This window comes from Geotrypetes seraphini, chromosome 13 (assembly GCF_902459505.1).
Source record: "Geotrypetes seraphini chromosome 13, aGeoSer1.1, whole genome shotgun sequence".
Taxonomy (NCBI): domain Eukaryota; kingdom Metazoa; phylum Chordata; class Amphibia; order Gymnophiona; family Dermophiidae; genus Geotrypetes; species Geotrypetes seraphini.
The window spans coordinates 59,240,998-59,248,932 of record NC_047096.1 but is presented as its reverse complement, the minus strand read 5'-3'; the positions used below and the strand labels follow the sequence as shown (position 1 = coordinate 59,248,932).

Here is a 7,935-nt window from a genome sequence, read left to right as displayed (position 1 = left end):
GTTAGAGTCGTTTAAATATCTATGTAATGTAAATGTGCATGAGTCGAGTCTCTTTCATTTGAAAGGAAACTCTGCAATGAGAGGACATAGGATGAAATTAAGAGGTGATAGGCTGAGGAAATATATTTTTTTTTACAAAAAGGATGGTAGATGCATGGAACAGTGTCCCAGAAGAGGTGGTGGATTACTCTGGAGCCTATCACCTCTTAACTTCATCCTATGTTCTCTCATTGCAGAGCTTCCTTTCAAATGAAAGAGACTCGACTCATGCACATTTATACTATGTAAGTATTTAAATGTCTCTATCATATCTCCCCTCTCCTGACTTTCTTCCAAAGTATACAGATTGATATATTTAAGTCTGTCCCCCATATGCCTTATCACGAAGACCGTACACCATTTTAATGGGGACAGTGTGTGGTGTTAGTTACTAAAAAGCCAATATTGAAGAAAAATAAAATTAGAAGAAGCAACAGACTAATAAAATTGTATACCTAAAATACCCTAATACTAAACATTGGAACTTGGGAAAAACTTCAACTTGGCAGATCTAGGTGTCTGATATCTTAAATTAGGTGCCTAAATCTTTTGAACACGGGTCTGTTGGATTGTTGGGAAATTTTACATGGTCTAGAGCAGTCTCACATACTTTCCGGCTGGTGGCACACTAAATCCAGTGCCCCGGCCGGTATACACCCAGAAGTGCGCGGAGGCCCATCTGGCCGTGACCTGCTTCGAAGGAGGGATCTGCGAAGTGCAGGGAGAGAAATCTCAGGAGGCACAGTTTGCATCTGGTCTAGAGTGACAACTGTTTTAAGTAAAATAAGTTAGTCTAGGTGTTTGATCATCTGTACCTGTATTTTGATACGATGTTACAAAAGAATGTATTGTTTATGTGCATAGAAGAGGTATGTAGGAGATGCACATTTTATTGGAAAGGATACATGGCATTGATGTTAGTAACAAATTGTTTCTAAGGTACGTATTTTTGAATTCAGAGTGAGAACAGGAATGAAATGAAAACTTGACACATCATGAGAAGCCCACTAATAAAACTAATCGCAACTGTACATTCTTATAAACCTGCTTCCCCAGACTGCAAGATGTTACAGAATGTAATTTTTTAGAATTTTGCCACTAGGGGATTTACATGCTGTTCATACAGCCCTGTAGTAGGGTGTGTCACATTGTAACTATAGATAGATACCTTGATCTATGTAGTGGCCTTTGTCACTGAGACCCCCCACCCGTCTCCCTCTTTTGCCCTCATCATTGTTTCTCCCTATCTACCCTTGTATTCTGACACTGTTTTAGTCAGGACTATGGCATCATTACACCAAACCTTTGACTTTCAACTCCTACTCTTACTAATATTTGGCTTAAAATTTTGGTTCCGGATCTATTTGTTTGTCCAGATTTAAAGTACTGGTAAATATTCATCATTACTTTAAAACCAGGACATTTTAAGTTACAACCCTGGTTTAATTAAAGAACTTCAGTTGGTAAATGAAGCCAGGCCTCCACCAGTCCCTCAATAAGCCAGAAGTGTTCTGAAGCAGCAATGAGGTATAAACATGTTACCTATGATCACAAACTGTTATACAGGGGATTGTGTGGTGCAGTGGTTAGAGCTACAGCATCAGCACTCTGAGATTGTGGGTTCAAATCCCTCACTGCTCCCTGTGACCCCACATTGCCCCAGGTACACTAGATAGAGTTTGAGCCCATAAGTGGTATATAAATAATAAATTTAAAAAAAAATGCATCTACTATATTACATATCGGTATATCTATGATTAATCAGTAAATTGACTGGATGCCCAGCTTCAGAATTTAGTCCTTTTCTGTCAGTGCACTTTTTGTTAAACAGATTCCAAATTGATCTGCAAATTGTAGCTTGGATTGGAGGCTACATTAAGACCATGCCACACTGCCTCTTAAGATCTACTTTATAGAGCACCCAGAGCTAACCAATGAAGAAAGGTGGGATGAGCAATGAACTTCCAGACTGCAATGAGAAGATCTAAGGTGCAGAGAGCTGGGTTTATTATAAAAATCCTCAACGTGAAGAGAGGTCCAAATTGTTGTAAATATATGAGAGACCCATTCAGAGGTACCCATGAGTAAAATGTTTCCAGGTTACAAATTGAGAAAAGCCACGTTATAATTTAATTTGTAGGGAGCAAGCTTTACTATGTTTGATATCGCTGACTGTAAAACTGTTTTATGCATATTTGTGCTTGCATGAATAAGCAAGTCGGGGGGGGGGGGGGTATGAACATTTTTAGACTTTAAGGCTCAGAAGCTCTAAAATCACCGTTAAAATGCTATGGGTTGCTGTGGTGCCGGCAAATTACCCGATTTGAAAATGACGCTCGAAGGCCCATGGAAATCCCACCCAATCTGTCATTGGAGAAAGCAACTGACATATGCACAAAATAATCCATGGAAAGAGGCATCATAGGTGCATGTCATAAGAGGAGGGGTCAAACGTGAAAATGTTTTTTTACACTGCTTTGGTAAGACAAGTGCCCCTTATGCAATCGGCAGCCTGAGTTTTAAAGGGGGAGGAGGGGTTCTGTCCATACAGACTTTAGACCAGTGGCATAGTAAGGGTGGGAGATGCCCCCTCACCCTCTACTCTGCCCCCCCCCTGCTGTGCATTCCCCTTCCCTTCCCCTGTACCTGTTTAGCTTCCCTGGTGCGATTTCTAACACTGCGGGTGTTGGCTCTCCTGGCATCACTTCCTAGCCGTGGGACCCTGAAGTGATGTCAGAGGGGAGCGCTGAGGCTGGTGGGAGGAGAAGGTTGGAGCTGCTGCTCATGCTGGCAGAGAAGTATGGTGGGGATAATTTTTGAAGGTGCTGACATTGCCACCAAGATGGCGCCCAGGGTGGTCCACCACCCCCTCCCTTACTACGCCACTGCGTTGGACTCAAGCTGTTAGAAAGATCTTTTAAAGTGCAATTGTTGGAAAGTATTTCTTGTCAATTTTATGTGCATGTGTGGAATAGAATGAATACTGTACAGTATTTATGTATTTGTTGTGGAAAATAAAAGCACCAATCTGGTTCTAATTCTGCATGACTAGTTTCTGAGCAGTCAGCCAAGTCCCATCCCCTTTAATTTTGCTGGGAAAAGTGGGTTATAAATAAAATAGAGCAAACAAAGTCATTTACTATGGGATTCCTTGGTATCTATTACAAGCTATGGCAATTTATCAACCGTGCAGAACTTTGCAATGCGATAGAGCGTTATCGGATATTCAGAAGTTAAAAAAAAAAATCCTTAAAACTGCACTATTTTTAGAAGCATTTCAATAAAGTTGAAACATTGAATGCTGGTTTTAAGACAGGGGTGTCAAAGTCCCTCTTCGAGGGCCACAAACCAGTCGGGTTTTCAGGATTTCCCCCAATGAATATGCATGAGATCCATTTGATTGTACTGCTTTCATTGTATGCTAATAGATCTCATGCATATTCATTGGAGAAATCCTGAAAACCCCACTGGATTGTGGCCCTCAAGGAGGGACTTTGACACCCCTGTTTTAAGATGAACTGTACTGTAAAGATGTATTTAAAATGCGATTAGTCAACATGTTTGTAAAAGTCCTGTTTGTCATATTCTGTGCATGTTATTACTGTAATGCCGCCTAGATATAGACGGTTGATAAATATTTTAAATAAATAAATAAATAAACTACTGGTGCGCTGGGCTACGAAATGGGATGGGGCTGTGTGGAAGATCTGAGCAGAGTGTACCCTAAATCTCTCACTGAAAAAGTTGTTCCCCTTGGCAGCTCTACTCAAATGGTTTTTGCACATAAAATGTGTGCCGACCTTTTCGTTTTTGTTTCAACTTGTGCACCGGTTCTGCTGCCTCCTGTCGGTCTTTTAGTGGAAGTGCACTCATAATTTCCATTACCCTGCGGCGCTGGCCCTCTGAACGAAAAAATAAAAAAAATAGCAGCTCTGAAAAGAAAGTCACAAAAACTGGAATGAACAGCATTCCTAAGAGTATCAAAGAAAGCCTGGATCTCATTCAGATTCGAAACTTGGTTAAGTGGAAATTGGGAAGAGGAACAGAACAGATACATCCGGGTATGTTAAAAGGACAGTGATGTTGGATCGTTTCCTATTGGCAACGAAAGGCTGGGCGGGGCTTATTGAGCGTCTATTTAACGCAAAATGAAAGTGAAAGCAGCCCTGGCGAAGGACGGATCCGGGATTCTGAAGCGCAAGTAAGAGGGGGGATCCTTAGGACTCTATCTGGGGGTCGGTTTTCCGGATCGGGAGCCCCGGAGAGTGGCTAACGCTACTTTTCGACTCAGATCGACTTCCAGAGTGTGAAAACTAGAAGCCCAGGATGGCGTCTGCCTCCGGACTGAGGGGACAAGCTAGAAATGGCATTGCTAAACTAGAAGGACAAGAAATGATAATATGAGATTGCAGGCACCAGTTTGGGGTGGGGGGAGGCTTCAAAGGTTGCAGTTCTCTGTTTAAGATCGGAAATGCTTTAAACATTTCGTTTCCCCCAGGGCCAGGGCCAATATTATATTGGGCCAGAGGCAACCCCCCCCCCCCTAGAGTTACCATATGTCCAGGTTTCCCCAGACATGTCTTCGTTTTGGTGCTGTTTGAGGGGTATCTGGGCAGCTTCTTTTGCCCTCTTTTTGTCCATATTTCGTTATGTGAATATTAACCTGGGGAGGGCAGGCTATACATATATATAAATAATAAAATAAATTTGTGGGGCAGTAGGCAGCAACTTGCTGAGAATTAAAAATCGGCCCCAGAGTCTGGACCCTGCTGCGATGCCTCAGGCTGAATGTACTGGAACCTCCTGCAGACCGAGGCCCAGGTAGAGATTGGAGGAAGCACTCCCCCCCCCCCCCCCCTCTGCCAACCAGGACTACATAGGAGTTTGGAAAGATGATATTGCTTGGAAAAGCAAGTGAAATGATAAAAAGCTTTCCACTGAATGTCTGAAGTGAGAACAGTGGGGAAAGGACCCCTCACAAATGATCAGACAGTGATGGGCATTAGAATTGAAATGTTGGTAACGAGTTAAAAAGCCCAGATCTCAAAGTCCTTTCTTGTGAGTTCCAAAGTTTTGTCTCGCTGACTTCTGGAAGTCAAGGCACACTAAACCCTGTGCCACAGCTGAAGGGCATCTGGAAATGTGCGGACATCGACGCAGTGACATCATGTGCATGTGTGATGTCACAGTGTCAAATGTCCGCATATGTGCGAAGGCCCTCCAGACCAAGGGGGGGGGGGCTGCAGGGTGATGAAAGAGGAGAGGTGAATAGATCAGGAGAGGCCAGCTGGCTGCCTATAGAACGTGCTTCTTCCCATATATCTATATATATGTATCTGTTCTTGGGCCTGTTCTTTTTAACATTTTTATAAATGATATTGCTGAAGGGTTGTCTGGTAAAATTTGCCTCTTTGCGGATGATACCAAAATCTGCAATAGAGTAGACACGCCAGACTGTATGAATAACATGAAGAAAGACCTGGCGAAGCTTGAAGAATGGTCTGAAATTTGGCAGCTAAAATTTAATGCAAGGTCATGCATTTGGGTTGCAAAAACCCGAGGGAACGGTACAGTTTAGGGGGTGAAGAGCTTTATGTGCACGACCTGGGTGTGATTGTATGTGATGATCTTAAGGTGGCCAAACAGGTTGAAAAGCTAGAAGGATGCTAGGTTACACAGGAAGAGGAATGGCCAGTAGGAAAAAGGAGGTATTGATGCCTCTGTATAAGACTCTGGTGAGACCTCATTTAGAATATTGTGTACAATTCTGGAGACCGCACCTTCAAAAAGATATAAAAAGGATGGAGTCGATACAGAGGAAGGCTACTAAAATGGTGTGTGGTCTTCGTGATAAGGCGTATGGGGACAGATTTAAAGATCTCAATCTGTATACTTTGGAGGAATGGCGGGAGAGGGGAGATATGATAGATGATGTATGAGTCGAGTCTCTTTCATTTGAAAGGAAGTTCTGGAATGAGAGGGCATAGGATGAAGTTAAGAGATGATAGGCTCCGGAGTAATCTGAGGAAATACTTTTTTACAGAAAGGGCGGTAGATGTATGGAACAGTCTCCCAGAAGAGGTGGTGGAGACAGAGACTGTGTCTGAATTCAAGAAAGCGTGGTTTAGGGATGTGGGATCTCTTAGGAGAGGAAGAGATAATAGTTACTACGGATAGGCAGACTAGATGGGCCATGTTTCTATAATTCACTTATCTGTGCTTATAAGGTGCCTCATGAACGTCTACTCCGGAAACTGAAGAACCATGGGGTGGACGGAGACGTGCATAGATGGATCAGAAACTGGTTAGCGGGTAGGAAACAGAGGGTAGGGGTGAAGGGACACTACTCAGACTGGAGGAAGGTCACGAGTGGTGTTCCGCAGGGCTCAGTGCTCGGGCCGCTGCTATTTAATATATTCATAAATGATCTAGAAACAGGAACAAAGAGTGAGATAATAAAATTTGCGGACGACACCAAACTATTTAGTGGAGCTCGGACAAAGGAGGACTGTGAAAAATTGCAAAGGGACTTGGACAAATTGGGAGAATGGGCAGAGAGATGGCAGATGAAGTTCAATGTTGGGAAATGTAAAGTATTGCATGTGGGAATCAGAAACCCGAGGCACAGCTATACGATGGGAGGGATGTTATTGAATGAGAGTACCCAAGAAAGGGACTTGGGGGTAATGGTGGACATGACAATGAAGCCGACGGCACAGTGCGCAGCGGCTGCCAAGAGAGCGAATAAAATGCTGGGGATAATCAAGAAGGGTATTACAACAAGAACGAAAGAAGTTATCCTGCCGCTGTACCGGGCAATGGTGCGTCCGCATCTTGAGTACGGCGTCCAGTATTGGTCACCATACCTTAAGAAGGATATGGTGTTATTCGAGAGAGTTCAGAGGAGAGCGACACGACTGATTAAGGGGATGGAAAGCCTTTCATACGCTGACAGATTGGAGAAACTGGGTCTCTTTTCCCTGGAAAAGAGAAGATTAAGAGGGGATATGATAGAGACTTACAAGATCATGAAGGGCATAGAGAGAGTAGAGAGGGACAGATTCTTCAAACTTTCAGAACATAAAAAAACAAGAGGGCATTCGGAAAAGTTGAAAGGGGACAGATTCAAAACGAATGCTAGGAAGTTCTTCTTTACCCAACGTGTGGTGGACACCTGGAATGCGCTTCCAGAGGACGTTGTAGGGCAGCGAACGGTACTGGGGTTTAAGAAAGGATTGGACAATTTCCTGCTGGAAAAGGGGATAGAGGGGTATAGATAAAAGATTACTGCACAGGTCCTGGACCTGATGGGCCGCCGCGTGAGCGGACTGCTGGGCGCGATGGACCTCAGGTCTGACCCAGCGGAGGCATTTCTTATGTTCTTATGTTCTTATTCTTAAAAGCTGTTCCGGGTGCTGTATACCTGTTGGCAGCTTGTCATCTTTTGTGCTATTTGGGGGGTGGGAAGAGGATAAAACGAAAACCCCTTTGAATGTTTTCTGATTGGAAGTTTCTTGTGATATATTGCATGTTTCTGTGCCTTGTTGATATGTTGGATATTGTCTGCTCAATAAAGATATATTTTTTTTAAAAAAAGCTGTTCTGGGGCTCCGACGTAAGTGGAAAAACATAAAAGTGAGGAGGCTTGCTACAAGATACCTGAACTGGAATGAAATATGTTCAGGTGTAGCCACTCCATCGAGTTATGAATGTGTACTTTTTGAATATACATAGATAATTATCCTGATAAGACTAACCCCTCCCCCTCATTGATATCTGTGGCTGGCGTACAACTATGGAATGCCTCGTCTGGTATCCTGTGGTTTTGTGTGGGGAGGATGAATTTTAAGAAAATGCTGAAAACTCAATTATTTGCCAATGCCGCCTTATGCTAAC

General features: G+C 43.2%; 1 protein-coding gene across 1 annotated transcript in view; it reads left to right on the top strand.

Annotated features, from left to right (window-relative positions):
- The first annotated feature begins 4,165 nt into the window (after window positions 1-4,165).
- The window catches only part of IFI35 (interferon induced protein 35), a 28,413-nt gene continuing 24,643 nt past the window's right edge, over window positions 4,166-7,935 (top strand). Inside the window, exon 1 of the mRNA XM_033918794.1 lies at window positions 4,166-4,240. The gene's annotated coding sequence lies outside the window, so the exon portion shown is untranslated. The remainder of the gene's footprint in view (window positions 4,241-7,935) is intronic.